A 27,275-nucleotide genomic window follows, 5' to 3' on the forward strand; every position below is an offset into this window, starting at 1 on the left:
ATTCTCTTGGGATGTACCTTTTGAGGAAGGCAACAATTAATAAGTAAACAAACAAATAAACAAGAGGGGTGAGTTGCTTCATGCCCCTTCATAGTCAGCTTCTCCTTTACTCCAGTCCCTGACAATGCTCCTATAGTTTTACCTTTTCTAGAATGTCATATGCTTGATTGTGATAATGGCTACAAATCTGTTTGTGTTTGATGAAACTCATAGCTGGACACTAAAAAGAGTGAAGTTTATTTTATATAAATCATGTCTCAATAAAACTCACATTTAAAAAAGCTTGTATACCCAAATTTAAAAAAAGAAAAAAAAAAACCAAGAAAAATGGATTAATGAATGAGAATAACTGAGATGGCAGAGGGCTAGGGGCTATTTAAGATATGGAGGTTAGGAAAGCTGTCGCTGAAGAATTGACATTCAGCCCAAGATTTGTGTTTTTCTGTGTTCAGAAAGGAAAAAAAAAAAAAAAGAGACTAGTGTGGCCAGAATAGTTAATAAAAAGAGAGCTGTATAAATTGAGATTAAGAGGCAAGCAGAGTCCATATGGTAAAGAGCATTTTAGGTCACAGTGAGGAGCTTTGGATTTTATTCTAAATGCAATAGGAGGCCGTGGAAGATTTTAAGTGGAGCTGTACCATCTTCTGATTTACTTTTTAAGATGATCCCATCGTGGTTGTTTGGATAATTAATTATAAAGGGGACAAGTGAGGAAGCAGGGAGACCACTTAGGAGACTACAGTAAAAGTCCAAGTGAAAGATGAAGGGGAACCAGATGGCTGTAATGGCAGTGAGGATGGGAATAGGTGGATGGAAGTTAGAAATAAATTGTAGATGGATAAAACGAATAATCCTGGTTAGGATATGGGGATAAGGGGCAGGTAGGAATCCAGAATGATTCTCATTTCTTTGGCTTGAACCAACTGGATGATGATACTGTCACTTACTGGGTTGAAGAATTACTGAGTGAGGACCTATTTTAGGGAGAAAAGTAAGGGGTAGATTAAGACCTTATTTCTGTCATACCCAGTCACAAAGTTTGGGAGATTTTGGAGATTGCCATCTTGATCAGTCTAGAGCAGTCACTTTTACCCTTGAAATAGCTTCTCCCAGATGCTGCCTCTCAACCCATTGCTTCTGGAAGAACTCCAGTAATCTCACATTCCTGGGATTTTTCAAGTTTCTATTCTTGTGACTTGACTAAGGAAAATCCACAAAATTACAAAAATGGCCACAATAATTCATTGCACCCCCAAATGTATGCCTCTTTGAAATGTGTTTTTTTCAATCCTTCTATCAAGAGGTAGAGTTCATTTCTCTACTCCTTGAATCTGTACTTGGCCACGTGATTTGTTTTGGCCAATGGGACCTCAGAAAATGTGGCATAAATAGAAAATTGGAAAGTGTTTGTATGTTGAGGCTTGCCTCTCTCACTGCAAGAAACTCTTCCATCATTCCATGAATGATTTCAGGCTATCTAGGGGATGATGAGAAACTTGAGGTTGTCATCCCAGCTAACATTATGAGTGGACCTTCAGCCTTTGATTTTCCTCTCCTGTCTATGATCATGAGGTCAGGTCCAGGCCCAGGATGATGGCAATGGCCAGAGAAGGACCTTTTGGAGTCCTGATTGGCCTGAGAAACTGGGACGTTCCCTTCAGCAGATAGGTGGAGCATTCCTTGTAACCTACCCTTTGGCTAAAAAATGCAGAGGACCACAGGGGAAGGGAGGGAAAACTGAATAGGAAGAAATCAGAGAGGGAGACAAACCATGAGAGACTCTGGACTCTGGGAAACAAACTGAGGGTTACAGAGGGAGAGGGGTGTGGGGATGGGGTAACCGGGTGATGGGTATTAAGGAGCGCATGTGTTGGGATGAGCACCGGGTGTTACATGCAACTAATGAATCGTTGAACACTACAACAAAAACTTATGATGTACTATATACTGGCTAACTGAACATAATAAAAAAATAAAAGCAACGAGTACATATTTACTTAAATAACGAGAAGGAATTAGAGTGCTGGTTTTGCTTTAAATGAATCAAATCCAAGTGGCATGAAAAGAAGAGAAAAAGGAAGCTAAACCCATTTTCTTATCAGCTGAGCATAAGTGAGCAAACGTGACAGTTGTCTAATGGACCTGAACAGACACAGACATTCAAATGGGCATATTTATAGATGTTTTATTTTTTTGTGACTTAGAATAAAGCTCTGAACTGGAGGAAACATTATGAAGTCCTGAGGAGGCTGTAAGGAAGTCTTGGGAGTAGATGACCTGATTAAGAAGGGAGAAAATCTGGGATCGGAACTCAAAGAAATAATATTTAAGGAGCATGCACAGGAGGGGGACTGAGAAGGCATGTGGTCTAGAAAGGTGAGGAAGAAGCAGGAACCAATAAGAGGCACTGCAGCTAGGAGTGCCCAGTCTGTGCTTGGATTTTTGAGTTTGCATTCCAAATTAACCAATGCCTAGCTCTGTAACCTTGGGCAAGTTTCTTAATCTCTCTTTACTTTAGCTTTCCTAAGTTAAAATGGAGGGGATACCAATATATTTAACTCCTAAGGTTTATTGTGAGGGATAAATATCACAACATGTTTGAGTTTTGGGGACAGTGCTTGGTATATACTACATGCCCAGGAATCATTAACATTACTATTATGACATTCAAAGGAGGTGATGGGTTTCAAAAGAAGGGAAAGGAAAGACAAATGCACTAAGAATGCTCATTTGATTTAATAACTAGGATATCTTGGGAACATTGGCAAGAAAAGTTTTTGCAGAGTCTTAGAGCTCAAAGTAGGCTGTTGAGACTAGAGGCATAAGGAGGAAGTGAGACCACTGGTGATCCAGGTCTGGCTCCCTTGTTGACTGTGTGACTTGGTGCAAGCCACCTAACCTCTCTGGATCAGTTTCCTCTGCTATAAACCAAGAGGAGGAGGAGACTAGATGATCTGTTCTCCATTTTGAAATATTTTTCAGTCAACCAGTGGGAATCCAGATGGTTATTCTGCAGAATGTGGTAGAAATGATTTTTTTTTTTTTTTTTTAGATGGGAGGGTTGAAGACCCGTCAAAGTTTATGGCTTCCCACTTCTTGTTTTCCTTGGTGCTGCTCCTTTCAGAGCCAGACACATACACCAATATGGGTATAAATGCAGACAAGAGTGCATGCACATCTGTGTACACCCACAAACACAAATCATGCTGTCCTGAGACCCATAAGACAAGAGAATACATAAGCAGATTAAGCCACAAACCACAGATTCATCCACCACTTACTAAAAACCTACCATGTTCTGGGTGCTCGGCTAGGTGTTGGGAATACCTATATAATTTATTGGGAAGATTAGGAATTTACCAAAGGACAAGGTAGCTGACTGGTAATGAGATCTATAATACAATCCAACAAATATTTATTAAGTGCTAACGCCTTGGCAACCACTGTGCTGGGTATTGGGGGAGAGCCCTGAGAAAAGGGAGAGTGTAAAATTATTTCTAATAGAGAAGTCTCATAAACTTTGTTTTTTAATGAGGTCTATTGGTTGATAGTCACCAGGTGATCTCAACATGTTACCTGGGAGGTCTGCTGCTGGCCTCAGTCTTGGCAGTAGAGTAAGGGAACTATGGAAAGATGGGGGATGAGACAGAGGAACCACTCACCCAATTTCACTTGGAAGCCACAATTCTCTTTTCAGAACTGAGAGTCAAGCTAGGTGTGCTGGGAAGGTTTCTGTGATTACTACCCCACACCACTCTTCTGTTGGTGCTAATATCAGCCTCAACACAATGCATTGTCGGGAAAAATCTCACCAAGATTGGAGACTCCTGTGTTACAGACCACAGAGGCTTCCTGGAGAAGACTCATTTCTGCTCTTCCCAGGTAGAATACGAAGAGAGGAAATGGCTTCAAAATATCTTAGTTTGTCCAGACATATCTCCTGCCAGTTTGTAGAATCACATTATAGCTGACCACAGGTGAATGAAACTGATTGGGTCTTGCAGGGACAGCTTCCTCTCTGTTTCCCTGAAACTCCCTTGCTCTTTCTTTGCCATATCCAAAGGCTCCAAAGGCTCTCATTCCTCTCCTACTAAAACTTGTGAGAAAACTCTCGGATTCTGACAGGACTCTTTCTGGCCACTTACCCTGATGAAGAAATGCTGGCTCTCACTGGAACCTTAAATACTCTGTACCTTTCTCATCACTTTCTTGCAAAGAACTTGGAGTGGGATTTGCCATCCACCCATCCACTGGTGAAAACCACTTTCCATGGGTTGACAGAAATCTGCATTTGGAGCAATTTCCAGTTGTTTGGCTTTTGAGGGGAAACGGTGCAAATATAAACCCAGGGCTTAGTTCTTGGGAAATTCAGGAGGCGTCTTGCCGAAAGGGTGGGGGAGAAGGACATTTGTCAAAGTGCCTGTGCTGCTGGTCCTCATATAAATGCTCTTTCTCTTTTGTTCCTACTGGACTGTGAAGAATACAACTCAAGCACAAAGCAGAAGAGGCACTGGCAAGTGAATGCAACAATGTTTTCTAATCTGTGTGGATCAAAACCAGGCAAGTTTTGATTCTGTAAAGAGTCTTCCTTAGCATGCTGGATTAATCACATAGATTAATAAAACACAGTTGCCTCTGCTCACCTGTGCCTCCTAGCCTTTGTACTTGCCCTCCCCCTACCCCCTTGCTTTTTTAAATTCTATGGAACTCTGAGGGAACAAAAGGCATATTCTGTTAGTATCCTGGCCATTGGTCCATTGGTTCAACCCGCCTGGAAGGTAGGCTCTCTGAATTTCTCAGTGTGCAGAACTCTTGTTTGAGCCTGTATGGCAACCTCTGTGTCTTGGGGAGAACTCACGGTGTCTTTTGGACCCTACACTTTGCATAGTTTGCTGTGAGTGAAAAGGAACACACTGCGGTTCTTCACCTGTAAACAAGAGCAAAGACTACATTAAAGGCATTTAGTACTTGGTGGAGGATATTAGATAAGGGCTTGCTTAGGGATGTGTATGTTGGTCTCAACTCTATTTAACCTGTTTAGCTTTCATGAGCTCAAGCCTCCCTGTCTTTTGGGATAAGATAAGTCAGCCTATATCTAATTCAACAACAGCTAAAGCTCAATGAATGTGACTATGGTGCCAGACATTATCACTTCACCTGATGTATTCATTTAATCCTCACAGAGACCTTAGGAGATGTATGGTATTATTTCTATTTTCTGAAACAGTAACTGGGACCAGAGATGTCCAGTCTTTGACTCGAGTCCATGCCACTGCTAAGTGGTAGAGCTGAGACAAGGCAGATCCAGCCTTCTCCCAAGTTGTGATCCTAACCATGGTATCTCCTTGCCTAAAGCTGGTTCCTTTCAGCCTTGGTTAATGGTGCCTTCATCCAGTAGATAGATTTCTAGGCTGTGTTTGAATATTTCTTCATGAATTTTGCCTTTTTCAAAATGATAACATAGCAGACAGTTTCCTACTTCCTATTTCCACTGAAATAGGAAATAGTTATTATTCATTAGGTGGAAAACCCTGATGAAACCTAATAGGGAAAACAACAGAGGGAAAATGGATGGAGAATAGAGAACGGCTAGTAATTTGAGAAAAAGCAATGTCTTGAAATGGATGGACATATACAGGCACTTTGGCACCTTGTGCTTATTGTTCAGAGTGCCATTATGATGTGATGCCAGGACTTGGTTTTACTCTTCAGAGTCTATCTCCTATACAGCCCCCTGTTCCCTCATCCTCCCCCCAGAGGGAGAATTCTTTCTTTTTCCTCAGTCCACTTGGTCTCTCCTTCAAATTTATCAGCAAAGAAGAATTCTGCCTTCACCAATTAGCTCCTTGGCTTTTAATATCAGACCAGGGTAATGGTGAGTGAAGAAGCAGGAAAATAGCAAGGACAAGAGAAGAAGAAAAATGATAGTGTGGAGGGGGGCCAAGAGGAAAGGGCAGGGAGCCTGTGGTGCCAGCTGGTGTGAAGGGGGGGGCTTTGGGGGTCTAGGAGTGGGGAAGCATGGTGGGGGGGATATGGGGACAGCTGCTATTTATACAGGAGAGAGAATGAGGGGAGAAAAAGGGCAAGGAAGGGGCAGAATGGGCGGGGGAGAGGGAGAAAAAGAGGAAGAATGTGGGAAAGAGGCTTTCAAGGAATTTGTTGTGCCTATGTATCTAGACTTTCTTCAGTATTTCCGAAATAGACTGAAATTAAGATGCAAATTGATCTTCAAAAATCTTTAGACACCTATTAAATTTATTTTATTGAGACCTCTAGGCACATCTAGGCAAGAAGGGGCCACAGGTGGGCTCCCTTACTTAGGGGTTACCCATCTTAAAAATCTCCAGGTTGTGGACACATGCGCCATCTTTTTCTTGGTCCAACTTGAGCCCCATTGCTAGAATACATGGCCCATGCCAGTTGTTTCTCTTTGCACAGATATGGTGTAGCTGTTTCATCTCTTCACTTTTGATTCAAAATAATATTTGCTGAGTGCCTACTCTGTGCAAACTAGTACCAAACAAGACATGGTTCTTGGCATTTAGAACTGGCTTTCTAGGAGAGGATGCAGAAAATAAGCCACTAAAATATATAAACAACATAATTACAGATTGTGCAAAAAAAACCATAGTAGAAGTAAACTTGGAGCAATTTCCTGCAAAAGTGACAGTTAAATCTGCATCTGAAAAATAAGAAAGACCTAGTTACATGAAGAGCTCTGGGAAGAAAAATATGCTACTAATTTTTAAGGAAACGCCTTGGAAATATATTTTTAGTAAGAGTTCCTCACATCTCTATTTTTTAAAATATCAAAGTCTTCCGAAAGATCAATATAATTTACCCAACCTGAACAAAAGAAAGAAAAGAAGATTCTAGTGGACATGTGGGACAATGACCAAAGTGCTAGCATATTTTGTTTTGTTTTGTTTTGTTTTTTTATTATGTTATGTTAATCACCATACATTACATCATTAGCTTTTGATGTAGTGTTCCATGATTCATTGTTTGCATATAACACCCAGGGCTCCACGCAGAACATGCCCTCTCCAATACCCATCACCAGGCTAACCCATCCTCCCACCCCCCTCCCCTCTAGAACCCTCAGTTTGTTTTTCAGAGTCCATAGTCTCTCATGGTTCATCAGTGCTAGCATTTTTATTGTTGGAGGCCCAGAAAGTGAGGAGAAAGAGTGAGACTGAAGAAGTATTTGGAGGAATAAAGGTTGAAAACATCCTAAATTTGGTGAAAAACAAACCCACACATTTAAGAGGCCGAGAGAATCCCAAATAGATTAAAAAAAATCCACATTAAGACACATCCAAATTAAACTTCTGAAAACTGAAGATATAAAATTGGTATATTCTGTTACCCTTAAATCACTGGTATACATTTTAAAAAGTAAAGATTTATTGTTTTAGGGGCAGGGAAAAAGTGATAACTGGTTGTATCAGTAGGACACAGCAAGAATTATTTGACACAGTTGAAAAGGTTTCACAGAAAATAAGTTAGTGAAAGGGACAATATGCAGAGAGGAGTCTCACCTATCTTGAGAGGAACGACATATTTATCTTTTCTTCTGAGGGAATATTTTAATTTCTCTGTACCTTTTCCTCCCACCATAACATGCAGATAATAATAGGGTCCTGTTTTAGTAGCTACCTTTAATATTTTACAAAATATTCTCCCATCTGTATTTCTATGATGGAAAATTTATACAAAAGGTATATTTTGACTTTTCCTTCATAAACAAGGAATTTAGCAAACTATGCTAACTCCCAGTGCCCCTTAACTTCAAGGTCTTCAGTTATAGAACTTGGAATACTATTTTTAGTAAATCTTTCATTTAATTAATTATGAATACATTGACTTTATTTGAATTATCTAGCTCCTCTTGTATTTGAATCATATTATTTACCACAATCCTTTAAAACCAATCTAGGTGGGATGCTTGGGTGGCTCAGTCGATTGGGCATCTGCCTTTGGCTCAGGTCATGATCTCAAGGTCCTGGGATGGAGTCCTGCACTGGGCTCCTTGCTCTGCGGGGAGCCTACTTCTCCCTCTGCCTGCTCTGCCTGCCACTCCCTCTGCTTGTGCTTTCTCTCTCTCTCTCTGACAAATAAATAAATAAATAAAATCTTTAAAAAAATAAAATAAAACCAATCTATGTGCTTACATTTCTTTTTCTATGTTCACCCCCAGCCTTCTGTTAACTCTTTCATTTTTAATTCTTACTCTTGATTAATTTTTCAGTTTATTAGGGACATTTTCAAGTAAAATGTTAAAGGAGCACATTTACTTGGTTTGTTCTTTTTTATTGCAGAAAGGGTGAGCTTCTTGTTTGTGCTGCGCATGAGTATTCTTTTAAATCCAACCAGCAGAAGACTGCAAAGCCCAGTGTGGGGCTCCCCGCTCTTGAATTAACTCCCCCCATGCTAGTAAGGCAGTCTTCCTGTGTGTGGACATCTTCATGAGCAAACTCTTCATGGAAGCCCTCAGCAGACTTGCCTGCAGGTCTCATTATGTTGAACTAAGTCACATGTCCTCCCCTTGACCAATCACGGTGGATGAAATGAGATTACCATTAATAGGGATTGTCCCCTGAGCTGGAGAGAGGACTACTTCTCGGAGGTGTGGATACCTGAATGAAAGGTGACTTCTGTTTGTAGAGAACTCGGTTTCTACTGCCCCAACAGTGTCTGCTGCATTTTCCTTTCTCTTGATTTTTTTTTTCTTTTGTAATGTTGGTTATTCCATTTAGTCATCCAAAGAAGATCTTGATTTTGCTATCAGACATTTAATTTACTTGGGATTGTTCCTCATCTCACCCTGCTCTGTCTTGTCTCTGCTTACTGATCTTTGCTGGTCTATCCTATTTTCATCTCATCCTGTTCTTTTGCTGGTTTCTGTTCCTGTTCAGTAAGGCTATATCTTCTTTCCATTAAGGATGCCAAGATCTGTTCTTTTTTTGTTCCTGACTCAAAAATCATTTCATCTTTCTTCATCAGCCACTTTTATTTTCCTTCCAAATTCTAAGCTCCTCTCACCAAAAATCTCTTCTACTGTCCAGAGCAAGGGTGCCTCCCTTCCTGTTCATTCCCTATCCTGAGCCCCAGACCATCCAAGCAGCTTTACAACTGGTTCTACCATCTCATCTTTCATCATAAAACTGGAAAAAATGCACAAGTCTTCTAGCCAGTCCTGAAAGTCAGCTTCTGTGTAGCTGTCCATACGATCTTCCAAAACCCTTCACATCATCTCTCTCTTACTCAAGGTCTTTCAGTGGCTTCCGATCACACATTCCTGTTCTTAAAAGATGGTCTGGTTGCTGGACTCTGCCTCTTGCTGGCCAGGAAAACCAGTCTGTATCTATGCTCCCAAGCTCAGTTTTTGAAAATTCCCAAAATAATTGGTTGCAGGAGGTTTTTTGTGAGCCTTCTGGATGATGCATTCTCTCCTTCATTTTGCTGTAACTACATTTCCATTTTATATAGCATTATATGAATTCATATTTTTTCATCTTTGAGTGAGCAGGAGTCTCTCTGGTCCTTGGTGCTTTCTAGAAGACATGATGTACAAGTGGTCATTTGCTTCTGTTCATTATCCACTCAGAAGTTGTCAGAATCTTTTTTAGGCCTACTGTTGAAAAGTAAGGTGATGGTACAGGACTAGACCTGTTCCCAGGTTTAGCTTCCGTTGTAACCCTAACCCCACCTCCACCTAGCACTGCTTTCCCATGAGAAGCTGAGACCTCCCACCTACTGCTTGATTCTCTGGTACTCATGGATTGTAAGAGGGATTACAACTCCAGCAAGCACTGTTACCATGCAGCTCTTCTCTGACTGAACACTTGACATGTAAGATCTACATTTTTTGGGATAGACTGTACATCTGCCACTGTCCTTTGTCCCTCATACATCCAAGCAGAATGTTAGGGCAGGGATTGGAAAAATAAATGGCCTGCCTCAAAAATCACTGGGCGCAATACATAGAGATGACTATGCTTTGTTGTTGTTTTTATTTTTATCTTGGCCACAGACCCTTGTTATCTGGGCTGGTTGGGGAAGTGGACAACTGGATGGGTCAAAGCATCTTCCCCCTATTTTCCCATCAACTGGGGCTATTTTGTTAATCTTCTAAAGTATGGATATGGCATTGGCAGTTCTCTTTCCATGTCATTCTTCATAAAAATGCCCCTTAGAATTCATCATGGAGTGTTTCATAGGCTTAGAGTTAGTAAAATGTGAGGAGAGGCTGCACCTGGGAATGATGGCTGGAAGTTCACACCATTCTTCCAATAATTGATTTTCACTTGGCAATGTGGAGATTATAGAATTTTTGCCATGTAACCTCATTTATGTTTTATAGCATCCATACAAGTGGTAATTACAAGAGATGGCACAGACTGTCTGTGGCGCTGTGATGTCAGCTCTGGGATGGGCTATCCATACTTCTCATAGCTTGGTACATCACTTCACTTTTTAACACTGAGCTTATTGCCCCATTAATGCTAAGAATAAGACTACACAGATAAGCAAGAATGAGTTTTTAATGTTATGTAGTTTGAAACTTGTCTTCACTCATAAATACCTTGTGAACTAGTCTTAGCTTCAACCTGTGGCTTTGTCAACATGGTACCTGACTTGAAAACAGAATTCCCAGGACCAATGTCACAGGACCAATGTCACCAATGTCACAGGACCAATATAGGAGACCTATTTAGTGAAACCATGTCAGTTGCTGAGGGCTTCTGCCCGGGATTGCCAAACCACTGCCAAACCAAATGCAGATGCATTTGTGTAGGAGTGTCTCCTGAAGTCACACTGAGGCATTCTTTGCGAACTACATCTGGTAAAGACTCACTTGATTTCAACATTCTCTAGCATGGTGTAGAGATGATTTATAAAAAGAAAGCTCTGTTATACAGTTGACCCTTGAACAACATGGGTTTAAACCACATGGGGCCACTTATCTGTGATTAAAAAAAATAAATACAGTTCAGTACTGGAAATGTATTTTCTCTTCCTTATGATTTCCTTAACATTTTCTTTGTGCTAACTTATTTTATCGTAAAGATATAGTATATAATACATATAACATACAAAATATGTGCTAATTGGCTATTTATGGAATTGGTAAGGCTTCCCGTCAACAGTATACTATTAGTAGTTAAGATTTTGGGGAGTCATAAGTTATGCACAGATTTTTGACTGCACAGGGATTGGTGCTTTTAGTTCTCATGCTGTTCAATGGTCAACTGTATACAGTTCAGTGCTAGTGTTTATAGTGTTTATCCATTCATGCACCACAGTTATATGCTGCAATGAATTAAGGTAGGTTAGCCCATAGTTATATCAGCAATAACATATTATTTATTTAGAGATTTAACCTTTGACAAATTTTTTTTGATGTTTAAACATCATTTTATTTTTTATTTATTTATTTTTTACTTAAATTCAAAGCCAATCTATAGTACATATTTAGTTTTTGATATAATGTTCAATGATTCATTAGTTGCATATAGCACCCAGTGCTCACCACATCATGTACTCTCCTTATTTCCCATCACTGAGTTACCTTTGATAAATTTTAATTTAATGTTTGATTGAGTGTGATTATGGAAAATGCTTACTATCAAAACTGTGGAAGATTATCATATGCTTCCTTTGTATTTGAAAACAACAGGATTTGTTTTTGATGACTTTTCTTGTCGCTTAACATTGGAGGAATCTAATTTATAGAGTACAATGCAAGTATTTCTACTATGAGAAATTCATTGCAGAAAGTGTGGCCAAAGGAGTGAGAATTCTCAGATCCTCCTAACTTGACACAACTGCAAACTTGTCATCGTGTTGCCTGTGAAGACCTTGTTTTTATAGATTGTCCCTGTAAATTTCTGTTCTATATCACTCTTGGGGTCTTTCTCCTTTTGTAGAACCCCCCTTAATATTTCTTGCAGGGCCAGCTTAGTGGTCACATATTCTTTCAGTTTCTGCCGGTCTTGGAAGCTCTGCATCTCTCCATCCATTCTAAATGAAAGCCTTGCCGGATAAAGTATTCTTGGCTGCATGTTCTTCTCATTTAGTGCCCTGAATATGTCTTGCCAGGCCTTTCTGGCTTGCCAGGTCTCTGTGGATAGGTCTGACATTATTCTGATGTTCCTCCCTCTGTACCTAAGGAATCTCTTCCCCCTAACTGCCCTTAAGATGGTTTCCTTGGTTCTGAGATTTGTGAGTTTTACTATTACATGCTGGGGTGTTGGCCTGTTTTCCTTGATCTTGGGAGGGGTCCTCTCTGTCTCTAGGACAGGAATGTTTGCTTCATTCCCCAGATTAGGGAAGTTCTCAGCTATGGTTTGCTCAAATACATCTTCTAGTCCTCTCTCTCCACCCCCTCAGGGATTTCAATAATTCTGACATTGGAACGTTTTATGGTGTCACTTATTTCTCTGATTCTATTTTCATGGATTCTGAGTTGTTTTTCCCTGGCCTCCTCTTTTCCCTTTTTATTATTAATTGGTCTTCTAGGTCACTGATTCGTTCTTCTGCCTCGCTTACCCTAGCTGTTAGATTATCTAGATTAGATTGGATCTCACTGATAGCATTTTTATGTTCTGCCAATTCAGCTTTCATTTATGACCTTAGAGACTCTATGTTGCCATTAATTGATTTCTCCATTCTAGCTATTGTCTTCACAATTGCTAGCTTGAATTGCATCTCTGACATCTTGGTTATATCTGAATCCATTTGTAAATCTGTGGCATAAGTCATAGTCTCTGAGTCTTTCTTATTTTGGGGGTTCCTCCTCTTAGTCATTCTGTTGAGGGGTGGTTGAGGGAATGTATAGAGTTCAGATTATTGATCACAACCCAAGCAAGATGCATCTGTTTTCTAGGGATCTTAGGGTTGCTGGCCTCTTGTTTTCCCATCCTGTCTTCTGGGGGTGGGGCTTGCCATGCTGTTACTCAGGCAATCTTGTTTGGACAGAGTTGCCCTGCCCCCTGTGGCGGGGCATGGTCTCAGTTAAAACCGGTTTTTTGGGGGCTTTTGTTGTCTGGCGGCTTTCCCTGGCAGCTTTTCACGTCTCTTCCGAGAGTCAGAGCAGAAGAGACTGTTTCCAACCCTCTGCCGTAACATAATAAAATAAAATTTAACTTGACAAAACTTATCATTGTTTCAAAGACTTATTTAGACTGTCCCTATATGCATAGATAATATCATAGTGTTTCAATCATAGAAAATGTATGACTGTATATTCTGCTTTAACATCATTTTTCTATAATGCCTCATAGTTCAGTTCAACAAACATTTTTACATATTCTTTTAATGGCTCAACAATTTACCCAGTTGACCTACTATCATTGAATTAAGCATTTCTCCCTTATGGGACACTTTCCTGAATAACTTTGAAATGCTTGCCTCGATAGAATTCAAGAGTCACATTAACATCAACTATTGCCCTTGCTATATATTTAATAGGAGTGTCAGCAAGAATAGCCCAATGAAGCATCCAAGATTTACAAAGTTCTGAACAAAGGCAAACATAATTCCATCATTTGCTGGTTGACTAGCTTAATCTGCAGATGTGGTGATGTTAAAAGCACTGCCGGGTTCTGCAAGGTGCTGGAATTACAATAATAATAGTAGTAGTAATCATAAAAGTAAGAACAACAATATCAACAATGATAGTAATGATAAGAATGACAATTAAAATTTATGGAGTACTTTATGCTGAGTGCTCTTCTAAATACTTTAAGTGTATAGACTCATTTGACTCTCACAGCAACCCTATGAGTAAGATGCCATTATAATTTTTATTTTATGGAAGAGGGGACATACACAGAGAGGTTATAAATTCCTTATTTTTGTAGTGCTAATTAATATTTCTTGGAGATCTCATGTCAATGACTTTACTAACGCTTTCCATATATCATTTCTCCCCAAATACTTATTAGGGTTTTAATTTTTCAATTTTACATGTAAAATGTTGAAGCCAAAGGGGGCAAGTCAGGTGACTGAGGTCACAGTGCTTATAAAGCTCAAAACACGGACTCAAACCCAAATTTGCTGGACCACAAAGTTGCTGAAAGGAGCTTACTTGCAAGCTAGACTATTGGCATGGAAATAAAATCCAGGGAAGTCAAATGATTTACCCAGAGCTACCTCATGAGCAGTAGCAAATCCTAGATCAGAACCCATCTCCTTTCTCCTAGGTACATGCCCTTTCCAGCACCCTGTTGTGCTTTCTATTATCTTTTTTCAGTCCATTTCCCAGGGTTACTTGCTTGCACTCGTTTTCTCTCTCTCTTCTTACTCCACGCACATCTGCCTCCCTCTGCTTCTATAGACTAGCTTCCTCTGCTGCACTTGTGCTTGAACTGTCATAGACAGCCCAAGTGTGCCCTCATCCCCAGGTCCACCAGACTTTAAGGCCAGTTGACTTAGACCCTGAGTCTGGATTTCAGATTTCTGAGAATGGAGAGTCTGAATGGTCCGATTTGGGCCAGGATGATCAAACCACCTGTGTTGGGTGAGTGTGTCACATGGTACAAGGCTGTGGTGGGCCTGTTTCTCTCAGAAGGGGATATGGACAACAAAACAAGGGTTGGCATATTTATTGCTAATTGGAATCCGATAGGCAAACCAGAGCTTTCCCAGTAGAGGAATGAGACTGTGTGGTTCTTACCACCTACTTGTGCTTTTATTGATCAGCCCACGGAGTTCTCGTATACAGTTCTTCATGAAAGACTTCAGTGTCCATTGGCTGATCATCATGAGCATTTCAGCAGTGACCCCCTTTGTGCCATGAGAGCACAGCTTGGGAAAGTTTGAATTGGATTAATTTTCATCTTTGTGGATGAGGTCAGGAGGACTTCTTTATCTTGATCCAAGACCCAGCTTCCCCATCTTCCCTCTTTATTTGTATCACAAAGATGAAAATGGCTGAAAACATCTTAATTTTATACAAATACAGATACATGGCCTTTCCCTGTTTTGGTCACATCAGCTGACAACTGGTAACATGCCTGAGCCTAGTCACTACTCCTTGTCTAGATTTTAAGATGAAAAAGATAAAAATCTTTCCTTCTGGATATGTACATTCAGGGCACATGGATACACTAATTGGTAGTGCTTATTACAGTGCCAATTCAATGAGTTTGTACCAGTAATGCTAGCGACCCTGGAGAAAAATGTTGGACTTTCTCCCCATGATTCTATTCAAGCATTACTAAAATTCTGGCTTCTGAAATGCCATTAAAAATCATGTCAGGAAGTATTCCTTAGCTGACCTTATTGCTTCTCTTAAGATTATTCAACTACATAATGACTTTTATAAATATTCTTTTTGAAATGGAGAACTTTGTCCACAGTCTAATTTGAGAAAAATCTTTGATTTCAAGCATGTTTCCCTTTTTAAAGCAATGTTTTAATTTTGCTGCACTGAATTCCCTCCCCCAGGGTAAAAAGAAGTCAAATTGAATTGATTTTGTGTTTCAAATGCCTCTATAGAAACATACTAAAGGAAGATATTAAATATCTCCATTTTTTATGGGAAAGCATCTGGGGGAATCATTTTGTGTGTGCTGGAGTATAAAAGAGTTTTGCTTTCATTTGTGAACATTAGAATTTCATTTCATTAAATCACATTGGCAGAAAACATTGGTATTTTGAAAGTGAATCACTCCATTTAGATTTATACTAAAATTCTAATAGTTACATATTTTCCTTTTATTGTTTTCAGTGTTACAACCAGGTTTTTAAAACTCTCTAACTCACTAGATGTGGAGTATGAGTTGTAAACAGGGGAGTGGGCAAAGGGTTCTCAAGCACTGCTCTTGAATCTGTCCCCAGTACTTGTCTGGTTATTTTCTTTCTGGCATCTGGAAGGGTGGCAGAGACCTGGTGACAGGACAATGAGGTTTTCCTATCAATGCTGACCCTAAGAAATGGACGTCATCTCTGTAATGTAATTCAGTCCAGCTGTCTCTGTGTTCTGTAGCTTCTATTGTGGAGTTTTATTCAAGAGTAGGCTTGTTTTTATATAAAGATAGAGGAAAATGCATATTTAATCTTTGTATTTGCCTTTCTATATTTTTAACCTAAAAGAGCCAGGATGTTTTCTAATTTACAAGCTTTTTGATTAACTTCGCTTAAGCTTCTTTAGTAGTATGTATTATGAGGTAATAATACTATATAATACTTATGGGCCTTCTCAACCTTTGAATACTAGAGTTTGTGTGTATAGAATACCTAGTACAGGGCCCGGCACAATAGGTTCTCAATACATGTTCATTTTTCTCTGTCACCTCTCTTTATTTGAGCATCATTTGTAATGGGATCAAATAAGACATCATTCCTTGTCTAGATCTCTGTAAGAATAAAATAACATATCCCAGACTAGATGGGATGAGAAATGAAGTCTGACACTGACACTTGATATATTTATAACATTTTCTGTCTTAGAAAGTTGGTTCTTCTGTTAAAAATAAAATGTTGAGAAAGCCTATAAGTGTTTTGAGTATCTGCTGAGTTTTGAGGTTAATCATGTGCCATGTGTATCTAACCCAGTACCCCTCCACCTGGGAGATCGGTAGACATGCCGACATGCTGGCAAATTGATCAGCTTGGTGTAGATATTTTATCTGTCAATCCATCCATTCATTATCTATTATCTATCTATCTATCTATCTATCTATCTATCTATCTATCTACCTATCTATCTATCTATCATCTATCATCTGTCTATTTTTCTTCCTCTTCCTCCTCCTTTTCTTCTTTATCATAATCCTCATTATCATCTATCTACTTATTTATTTGAAATATTGATCATGCTATATATCTAATGGATGCATGGTAGGTAGTAAATATCATAGACTAGGAGGAAACTGAGAGACGATGGGCCTGCAACACCCAAGTACATTCCCTCTAGTTAAGGGAATTTTCTTTCTCTTAAAAATTTTATTTATTTATTAGACAGAGAGAGAGAGCACAAGCAGGGGGAGTGGCAGGCAGAGGGAGAAGGAGAAGCAGGCTCCTTGTGGAGCAGGGAGACCAACATGGGACTCGATCCCAGGACCCTGGGATCATGACCTGTAAAATGGACTTAAACTAAGCAACCTTTCAATCAGGGCATATTTGGCATAAAATAAATGGCACATATTTAAAGTACACCTATAAATTTTGACATATGTAGACACCTCTGAAACCTTCAGCATGCTTGTGATCGTGAACATACCCATCATGCCCCAAAGCTTCCTCCTTTACCTTGTAATCCCTCCTTCTGGTCCCTCCATGCCTTCCTTCCCTGGGCAACCCACTCACTGACTGGTCTGCTTTCTGTCACTATAGGGTAGTTTGCATTTTCTAGAATTTCATGAAAATGGTATCAAGCAGTATGTCCTCTTTTTGGCAGGGGGAAAGAAGGGAGGCCTGTCTTCTTTCACTGTAATTATTTTTAGATTCATCCATGCTATTGCATATACCAGTAGTTTGTTCTTTGTCATTGTTCAGTAGTATTGCATTGTAAGGTATACCACAGTTTGTTTATTCATTCACCTGTTGAGAGGCATTGGATTGTTTCCAGTTTGGAGCTATGACAAAGTTAGTGCAAACGTTTGTGTACAAGCCTTCATATGGACATATGTTTTTGTTTCTCTTGGATAAATACCTAGGATGGGGGTGGTTGGATCATCTGGTAGTTGAACTTTTTTCTTCCCTATTGGTCTGGGTAAAGTCATATCAGCAGTGTTGGGAGTTCCAGTTGCTTCACAATATCCCCAGTAGTCCACTGGTTTTGATTCCCATTCAAACAGGTGTGTAATGGCTTTAATTAGCATGTTAATGACTAATGTTGAGAATCTTGTTACATGCTCATTTGTTATCCACATATCTTCTTGAATGAATTGGCTCTTCACATTTTTTGCCAAGGTTCCCCTGCCCTGTGCCACAGCTCAGGGACTCTTTGAAGGTGGTGAACTGGACAATCTGTGATCACCTCAGTTTCTGCCACCCCTCCGGAGTCTCTGTGCTTTCTGATTTACATGTCAATTTTTTTCTAGCAGCATTTTAAGAAGTCTTTCTGGCTTTCCAAGAAACACTGTTAAAGGCACTTTATAATGTGACTATAGTTTATTTAAATTCTGATTGAATTATTTGAGTGCAGATGATCCTTTGAATATCACTTGAAGTTCTGAAATAAATGTCCTTGCTAGAGTAGCACACAGCTGAAGTATAAATTCAAATGTGTATTTGAATTTACTCAATAAAATATGTATCTCAATATGTCATCCTGCCTTAGAGACCCAAAATGCAAATAATATTTATGTCTTAAATTGTTCTTATTGTGGAAGTTAAGAAAAGAGAAGTCTTCTAACTGTAATCTGTTTGTAGTTTAAAAATCAGTAAAATGATGAAACATGGACATATTTATATTTAATGTGAATGAATATTCCAGATTGCTTTTATAAAAATGTGCTTTTCTATGAATCTTTACCACAAAAGACAGATGAGCTCATGCCCTGAGGCTAGGTGGCTGTGTCTTAACGGGATTGGATTCAGCTAATGATTTGGTAAAACGGCTGAAATCAGTCAAAATGTCTCCTGTCATCCTCCTCTCCTGCTCCCACTCCTGTTGCACTGTTTCCCATTCCAACTCTTTCTGCAAATGTACACATCACCAGCCTTTGTGAACTGAGAATCAGCCAGAGAATCCACAGAGCACCTCTGTTATTAGACGTGCTTCAGGGACCCAAGAACTATAGGCAACAAGGTAAATCTGTGGCCTCAAAACTGAAAGGGGTAAAAGTGTTGGGAAAAAAATAGAAACACCTTAGGAAGTTCTTACCTTGAGAAAGGGCTTTATAAAGAAATACAATCTGGAAGGAAAGGATTATAAAGATTGAATGCGACAGAGCAATTCCAAGTGATCAGGAAACACTTCTTCAGTCTTCATTAGAAGAGCTTGCTGTACAGAAGCCAGATGGCTACTCTGAACCAGGATGACATCAGTTTCAAGTGCATAAGTACAGCAGTAAAACACAGAACCTGAAATGTTGAGTCCCAGGTGTTGGTGAGAGAGTTGTTATAGATTTTCAAAGGGAACCTAGAAATGTGTGTCTTTCTCTTTGTCCTATTAGAGAGTTTTGGTTGTCCTCTGCAGAGAGGAGATAGGGCCAGCTAGAAGAAAGGGTAAAGCTCTAAGAAAGGATGCACAAAAGAAGAGACAGAACTTTATGGCTGTGCTGCTTAATATACTAGGCACTGGCCACATTTAGCAATTTAAATGTAACTTATTTAAAATAAAATAAAATATAAAATTGAGTTCTTCAGTTATGCTAGCCACATTTCCTATATTTATTATCCACATCTGACTAGTGGCTGCTATATTGGACTGCACAGATATAGAACATTTCCATCTGTGTGTAAAGTTCTTGTACAATGCTTCTTTAGGGGAGGCTTACATTTTAGACAGGTGGATGGTTAGACAGAGATGGAAGGAAAACCAGTAGGCAGAAAATGATAAAATCAGAAATATGAAGGGAGAAGCAGAGAGTACAATGTCTAAAGAGACAGGGAAAGTCACTGAAGTAAGGAGCACATGAAATAGCAAAATGCTGCAAAAAAAAAAAAAATAGTGAAATGCTGCCTGGTGGACAAGAAAGAAGAGCACATAGAAGCTGGGTTGAGTCTCTGTGGTGCAGTGATGACCACTGGAGAGCAGTTTCAGTAGTGGAGGCAGAAATCAGATAGGATTAAGGAATAAATTCAGAGTGAGCAAATGCAGGCATTTGGAGTGGGCCCCCTCCCCCAAAATTTGGTTGTACCAGAAAAGAGAAAGAGAAAATAGCTAAATATCAGATATCAGAGCTAAAAGATCTGAGTTGTTTACAGGTCCAGAAGAAGAGATGGAAATTTCCAACAGAAACAGGGACAGTCAACACAATGAGTTGTTGGGAGGAGGGCAGGGCTGAAAAGAGGAGGCCAGGTAGAGGTTTGCCTGTGTCCTGAGGAAGGGAAGAGGACGAAGAGTGGATGCGAAGGGACAGACAGGCAGCCCACACAAAGGGGTTCCTGGTAGAAGTCTTCGTCTTCTCAGCGGTGTTAGGGCCAGGCTGGGAATGAGGTTCTGGACTTGAGGAGCACAGAGGAGGTTTGTATGGCCACCATGGCAAGTCCACAGAGATGCAGTCATGGGTGTGAAGGAACTCATGCCGCATCCCCTTCCAAATTAAATGTTGGCTTTCTAATGGAGAGCTTCTAGATGCTGCATCTTAACCCAAGACCATGACTCCATGTAAGGAAAAGAATTTCGGGGTAACCTAGTAAGCTAAGTAAAGACATACATTGGGCAAGACAAGGAGACTTGATAGCAGACATCAGCTCACCTCACATGGGTAGGGGCTCCCTCCACCCTCCATAGAGTTAACCCTGATTGTCATCTCCTGTTTACCCAACCAGCTCGTTTGAAGAAGGACATCTTTCCAGGGGGATGTTCAGAGAATCATTTCCACACAGCTGCTATTGAACCATTGATTAGGGAGGTTGGGTAGCATGAGCATGGAGAGGAAAGAGGAGAAGACGGGCTTGGACTGGTGGCAGGGTGCCATGGTGTGTGGGGCTTACTACAGAAGACCCAGCTAGAGGGACACAGTCCAAGTGAGAAGCCATATCTTATATTAAGATTCCCTGTCCCTCCAGGTCTCCTGTCTGCTCCTCCTCATGGTGCCAGACCCTTGGCCCCCAGCCCTACACCAGGGACTCAAGCTGCGGGATAGGAGCAAACTTCAGCTGTGCATGGAGGGAAAGGTAACACTGGGACAGACTAGTCCTGCAGGCAGTTCCTTCTCAGTGACATGGGACTCGACACTTTTTGCTTTGGCTTCTCCTTGGATACATTTCTGGGCCATAGACCAATCAGAACAGGAACTCTGCTTTCATGTCTCCAACTCATTTAACTGTAACTTTCCATTACAATGTTTTTGAATATGCAGCCGAAGTACTTCCTTTAAGAGCAGGTTCATTGGTGAAGCATTCCCAACCTTCCCTCAAGGGGCTGAACTTTGAACCAGATTTGATGCTCACTGACAGGATAAAAGTAGGTTGCCAGAGACTTGAGATTCCTTCATTTTACCAAGTTATTGCTAATTCTCTTCAGGATGGAAGCAGAAGGGAGCTTGTTTCTAATGCCTGTGTGAGCCATGAAGAGAGCCACTTCAAGCTGTTTTTTTTTTCCCAGTGAGGCATTTTTAGTGTTTTATGAGTTGATATGTATGGGGAAAAAAGGGCTTGCTTCAAAGTAAGAGAGTAGACCCATGAAAAACTCCTCTCATGTTCCAAGTTAGCATTTGTTAATGGTTCCTTTGAATTGGAAACCCTGGGATTAAGCAGATTTGATGTTTTGAGAATAAATTTATTGATCGTGAACTCAAAAATAGCCAAGCTTTGTAATCCACTGTGTGTTACATACCATCTGAGGCAGTTTGCACAACTTATTTTTAATCCACAAAATGCCACAAAAGAAGTATTATTTTATTCCTTTCCTACCATATTTTATCAACAGATAAGGAAACAGACTTGGAGGAATCAAGAGAGAGGTACTAATGGCAAAGTGTGGAGGGAAGTGTGGGATAAATGACTTTAAAATTATGCTGTGGCCCCTACATTTGCTGGCTGAAAGTATATGGAAAACACTTTGTCAGCTGCTCTTTGACCAAAAATAGAGACTGTTTTCCCTACAATTCAAATTTTAGAGCAGAAATACATAAAGACTATAATTTTTAAAGTTTTTTAAAATTTTTTAATATTTATTTATTTATTTATTTTTTAAGACTATAATTATAGGCCAGTGCTAGTCGGGGCGGGGGGCAATGCTATTAAATAGATATAATGTCCAATATCAACTTACAGTGTCCACTGGCAGAGATCCTCCAAATGTGACTAGAAAATACTCATGGTTCCTAGACTTGTCTTGCTCCATATATTCAAGATGATTTAAAGTATTGAAAGTATTTACTCAACAATTGCTTATTGAAAATTTATCCATTGTAGCCCCAAGCATCTAGCTGCTACTAAGAATACAGCAGTGAGCAAAAAGAGGCAATCCATGTCTTCAGTGAGTTTATAGTTTAGAAGGTGATGCAGGTGTTATTCTAACTGATCATGACTATAAAGAGAAAAATGACAGTTATTCATTGTTTCTGGCACTGATTCACATTTTGCTTGTGAGATTCCTCTCAACTGTCTCATTAAATCAGCACCCCTCTGGTGATTTATTCCAGCAAAGCATTTCTTTTTTACCCGCAAATAAGAGGGAGGATCTTTAGGAACTTCTGACATGGTACGGTGGTCTGCAAACTGAAGATATTTGAGAACCACTGGCCTATAACCAGACTCTGAGAATTGCATTAGAAAACATGTCAATTGCCCGTCTCTTTTTCTCAGGGTTTGTATGTTTGCATGCAGAGTATGTGAAAGCCAAGGTCAGAAAGCAGTCAGACTTAAAAAAAAAAAAATCTAAAAAACTTATCAGGAGTAAATAAGTGTTGCCTTGCCCTAGAAAATGCAAAAATGGGTGCAAACTTAGGTATTTTTGTCTTGCAACATATATACTAAACTCATGTTTCTTTTCTGACTGCACGAAGATTGTTTTCTCGTGAGAGAAATTATCTGCCTAGTAAGGCTTTTACTCTTGGGATAGTGAACTTGAAATCTTAACTGGGTTCCTAAATCTTCATGCTAAGAGCATCTAGTGCATTTTCTGTTTGAGTAAGGAGGTGAGTGTTTAGTTAGGCCAAAAAGTGCATCCTGCTTTAGACAGCACTAACGGCATTCAACATAAATTTATACCTACCTCTTATGCATCAAGGGCAAAAAACATCCTGGTGCTCGGTTTTGATGTCCCAATCTTTATGTGGACTGAATTCGTCATTTTGAGAAAAAAAAAAGAAAATTAAAGCCATCTTATTAAAAGAAAGATATTTGATGGTGAAATCTGGGCATCTCCCATTGGGTTGTAGGCTTTCATGGAAAACAATAACAACAACACAACATTACAGTTTGCTCCTAAATGCTATGGACTCCAGACTGTCACCTATTTGAAAGGAAGCAAAAGGGACAGAGCTTGAAGCTGGAAAAGAAAACACACACACACACACACACACACACACACACACACACAACTTTTGTTAATGTATAGGCATTCAACTCTCACTGTTCATTAACACACATATTGCTAACGCTTGGCAATGAAGCGGACATTTTTCTTGAGTGGGGTCGAAAAACTAATTATTCGCCATATGGTGGTTGGCTCAGCAACAATTGCTGAAGCCGTGGAAGCAAAGGGAAGTTGGCCGAGCGATTTCTTTGGGCAGTTTGCACAGCTCTGACTCTCTTGACATATGCCATTCATGTGGCCTCTGGAGAACAGATGGGCCAGGGCTGGGAACAGGGGTGAAATCATGGCTGGGATCTCGTGGCAGTCTCTGTCTCTTTATCCTTCAGAATGACTTGGAGTCACATGGCATGTGAAAATAACAAGTAGGGGATTGTACTCGGAGGACTTCCCTGCCTTCTTTTTATAAAGCCACCGCGTAATTTTGACTGCCTTTTCGTATTTTGTTTATTAAAGGGATCAGGGTTTTAGATGAAAGAGATTCCTTGGTTGTGGTTAGGGTCTGGCCTATGCCAATGATTGCTCATTGTCAGCAGGAAAAATGCTGGCAGTTTGATAAGGGATAAGAAAATAGAGGGTTTTTTAAATTAAAATTTAAATTACTCTTTATTTGTTCTCTTCCCGTTTGTAAATCTCACATAGGCAAGTTAAGATAAGAGCTGGTTTAGATTCAGGATACTCAAACCTCCTGAAACGAGTTAGTGTGGGTTCTTTTTTTTTTTTCCCCCCTCTCCTGAAGATCCAATGCAGGAAAGCTAAGAGTAATGTGAACATTGTGCAGGCACAACTTGGGTGCTTTCTGGATTTTACATTGTCCTAAAGAAACAAAATAGGAGAAGGAGAAGATATTGCCAATTAGAGATTAACTGGGCATTTATGTGCATAAAAACAGCTTAAGCTAAAATTGTTTACTCAGCAACTTAAATTTTAATTAAGAAGCCCTTGCAGTTAGGGCACCAAAGTTATAGCCCTGGGAAGGTATTTATGCTGTGTTCTTACTTTTCAATTATAGCCCTGGTACTCCTACTAAATATGAAGCATTGTTCTTGGTCTTAATTCTGGAGATTGACTTCCCAAGCTGACTCCTCACAGGGAGACATCCTGAATGCCAACTGCAGTCGTTTACATTTTGTCAGCTTCTAAAAGCAAAATCACTTGGTGATTTGAAATTGAAGAATTATAGGTCTTTTTTTTCCTTTTGACTTTTTACATTTCAAATTTCTTTTTTTTTAAATTTTGTTTTATTTTTGAAAGTTTGGTGCTAATACAAGATGATATTGAAAGAGGACACTGGGAGTTTTTCAGCTCCTCTGGGAAGTTGATGTTCTGAGTTTTTATAGCCAGAGCACAGTTTCCCTGCTAGAGCCGAAAAGGGAAAAATGAGTTTTGTTCTTTACGTTTCTTTCTTGATTCTGAAATTTATTTTTAACTTTAAAAAAAAAGATTTGTTTGTTTCGGGAGGTGTGGAGAGAGAGAGAGAGAGACAAAGAGAGAGAGAGAAGGGGAGGGGCAGAGGCAGAGGGAGAGAGAGAGAGAGAGAGAATCCCAAGAGCAGACTCCCTACTGAGTGTGGAGCCTGACCCAGGCCTGGATTTCATGACCCTGAGATCACAACCTGAGCCAAAATCAAGAGTTGGTTGCTTAACCACTCAGGCGCCCCTGAAATTTATTTTTAACTTTGGGTAAGTTTTAGGCAGAAGGCCATCACTTTGTTCTCAAATTTGTGTAGTTTTCCTTGCATGCATTTTATATTTTCATTTCTTGCCATCTGAAATTCCTCTCTTTGTGTATCATGTCTTCAGATTACATATTATGCAGTTTGGAGTGGCTTCCTAAATATTTATTTGATTCTCAAAGCAGAGAGGCCGACTGGTTAATCCAGGGTCAGCAAACTTCTTTTGTAAAGGTCAAGGTAGTAAATAGTTTAGGATTTGCAAGGTATAGGTGGGCCAGATTTGGTCCCTAGACCATAGATTGCAGATTTATGCAGTGTTGCTGAGCAAGTGTTGTAGTTCACTCAAGTATTAACATCTTTCCAGCCAGGTCATTTTTCATTTCAGCCTCTCTTGGTCTTGCTGAATCCATCCTTCAGAGTCCCTTAAAAACTAATGTTCTCTAGCCCCTCCCTCACTGCTCAAAGAGGAGGACCAGCCGCAAGGGCACCATCACTCAGGAGCTTGTTTGAAATGCAGAATCACAGGCTTTTCCCCAGACTTCCGGAAACAGAGTCTGCTTTTTAAGAGGAAGCACTGGGTAGACAGCAGAGCCCACTCAGAGATGTCCAATAACTCTCCAAGTTCACACCTCCAATAAGAAACCAACCCCAGATTTTTCTTAAGCCTGTCTCATTAAATGCCTTACTCTTAATCATTCTGGTAGACTGCCTATATAGATCTAGAACTCTGGAATTTGAGGATCTACAATGAGAATCTTCCCAGCTCGGAATGAATCCTTTCAAGAATGACTTTTCAGTTGCAAGATGGAAACTCAGACTGGGTCCTTCCTAACAAGTCCTGTTGATGCTTCCCATGCACCTGCTTCCTGTTCTTTCCATCCATTCTCACATTCGACACTCACTTCTTTCACCTTGTATCACCAAACAGTTCATTCATTCAGAGGATATTTGTCAAGTCCTGTATGAGTTTCCTGGGGTTGCCATAAAAAGTAGCATGAAGTCTGTGCTCACAGTTCTGGAGGCTGGAAGCTTGAAATCAAGGTGTCGCAGGGCCGTGCTCTCAGCAGGCTCTAGGGGAGGGTTTGTAGGCACCTTCCTCACTTCTGGGGCTTGCCAGCAGCCCTTGGTGTTTCTTCACTTGCAGCTGCGTGGTTCTAACCTCTGCTTATCAACTGACCTTCTCCCTGTGTGTCTCTGGGCCTCTTCTCCTTGTCTTAGAAGGACACTGGTCATTGTAAATTCAGAGTCTTCCTTACTCCAGTGTGAGCTCATCTTAATTTACATCTTAATTTCATCTCTAAAGACTTTTCAAATAAGTTCACATTCACAGGTTCCAGTAGTTAGGACTTCAGCACCTGCATTCTGGGGACACAATTCAGCCCACGACAAGTGCCAACCATGGGACAGGCATTCCTGGGGATACAGTGGCAAACCAGCTACACAGAGTCCTGCCTTTAAGGAGCCTCTTATGGAACAGAAAGAAAAGCACATAAAATATTTTCAGATAGGGATGAGTGCTATTTAGAACATCAAACAGGGTACCCATATAAAAACTCAAGTGGCTTTTTTAGCTGGTGAAATCATTTAAGGGCTCCTTTGCTCTCCTCAGATTTATTGAGGTATGATTGACAAAAATTATATACATTTAAGGTGTCTAAGATGGTGTTTTGAAATATGCATACATTGTGAAATGACTACCAGAATCAAGCTAATTAAAACATTGATCATTTCACACAGTTACTGTGTGTGTGAGTGTGTGTGTATGGTGAGGACTTTTAAACTCTACTCTTGTAGCAAATTTCAAGGATACAATGCAGTATTATTAGCTGTAGTCACCATGCCATATGTGAGACGTTTAATCTAATAAAAGAAAGTTGGTACCCTTGGACCAAGGTCTCCCCACTTCCCCCACCCCCCAGCCCCTGGTAACCACTTTTCTATTCTCTGTTTCTATGACTTCAGCTTTTTAGATTCTACATATAAGTGAGATCATGCAATATTTGCCTTTCCATGTCTGGCTTATTTCACCCAGCACATTGTTCTCTGCAACTCTAGCTTCATCCATGTTGTTGCAAATGACGTATTTCCTTCTTTCTTAAGGCAGAATTATATTCCATTATCCATACATACCACATTTTCATTATCCGTTCATCTGATGATGAACACTCTGGGTTGTTTCCATATCTTAGCTATTGTGAACAATGCTGTGATGAATGTGGGAATGCAGGTATCTTTTTTTCTTTAAATTTTTATTGTTATGTTAATCACCATACATTACATCATTCGTATTGTTATGTTAATCACCATACATTACATCATTTGTTTTTGATGTAGTGTTCCATGATTCATTGTTTGTGCATAACACCCAGCGCTCCATGCAGAACGTGCCCTCTTTAATACCCATCACCAGGCTAACCCATCCCCCCAACCCCC

General features: G+C 40.0%; 1 protein-coding gene and 1 long non-coding RNA gene across 9 annotated transcripts in view; both read left to right on the forward strand.

Moving 5' to 3' along the window:
• The window catches only part of CUNH12orf42 (chromosome unknown C12orf42 homolog), a 146,598-nt gene that overhangs the window by 86,459 nt on the left and 32,864 nt on the right, over window positions 1-27,275 (forward strand). The window lies entirely within an intron of this gene.
• LOC141374079 (uncharacterized) overlaps window positions 5,755-27,275 on the forward strand; it is a 30,485-nt gene continuing 8,964 nt past the window's right edge. Inside the window, exon 1 of the long non-coding RNA XR_012380639.1 lies at window positions 5,755-5,875. This is a non-coding gene — a long non-coding RNA (uncharacterized lncRNA). The remainder of the gene's footprint in view (window positions 5,876-27,275) is intronic.

This window comes from Callorhinus ursinus, unplaced genomic scaffold, assembly GCF_003265705.2.
Source record: "Callorhinus ursinus isolate GAN/ISIS: 27379988/994484 unplaced genomic scaffold, GSC_fseal_2.0 scaffold14, whole genome shotgun sequence".
Classification (NCBI taxonomy): Eukaryota; Metazoa; Chordata; class Mammalia; order Carnivora; family Otariidae; genus Callorhinus; species Callorhinus ursinus.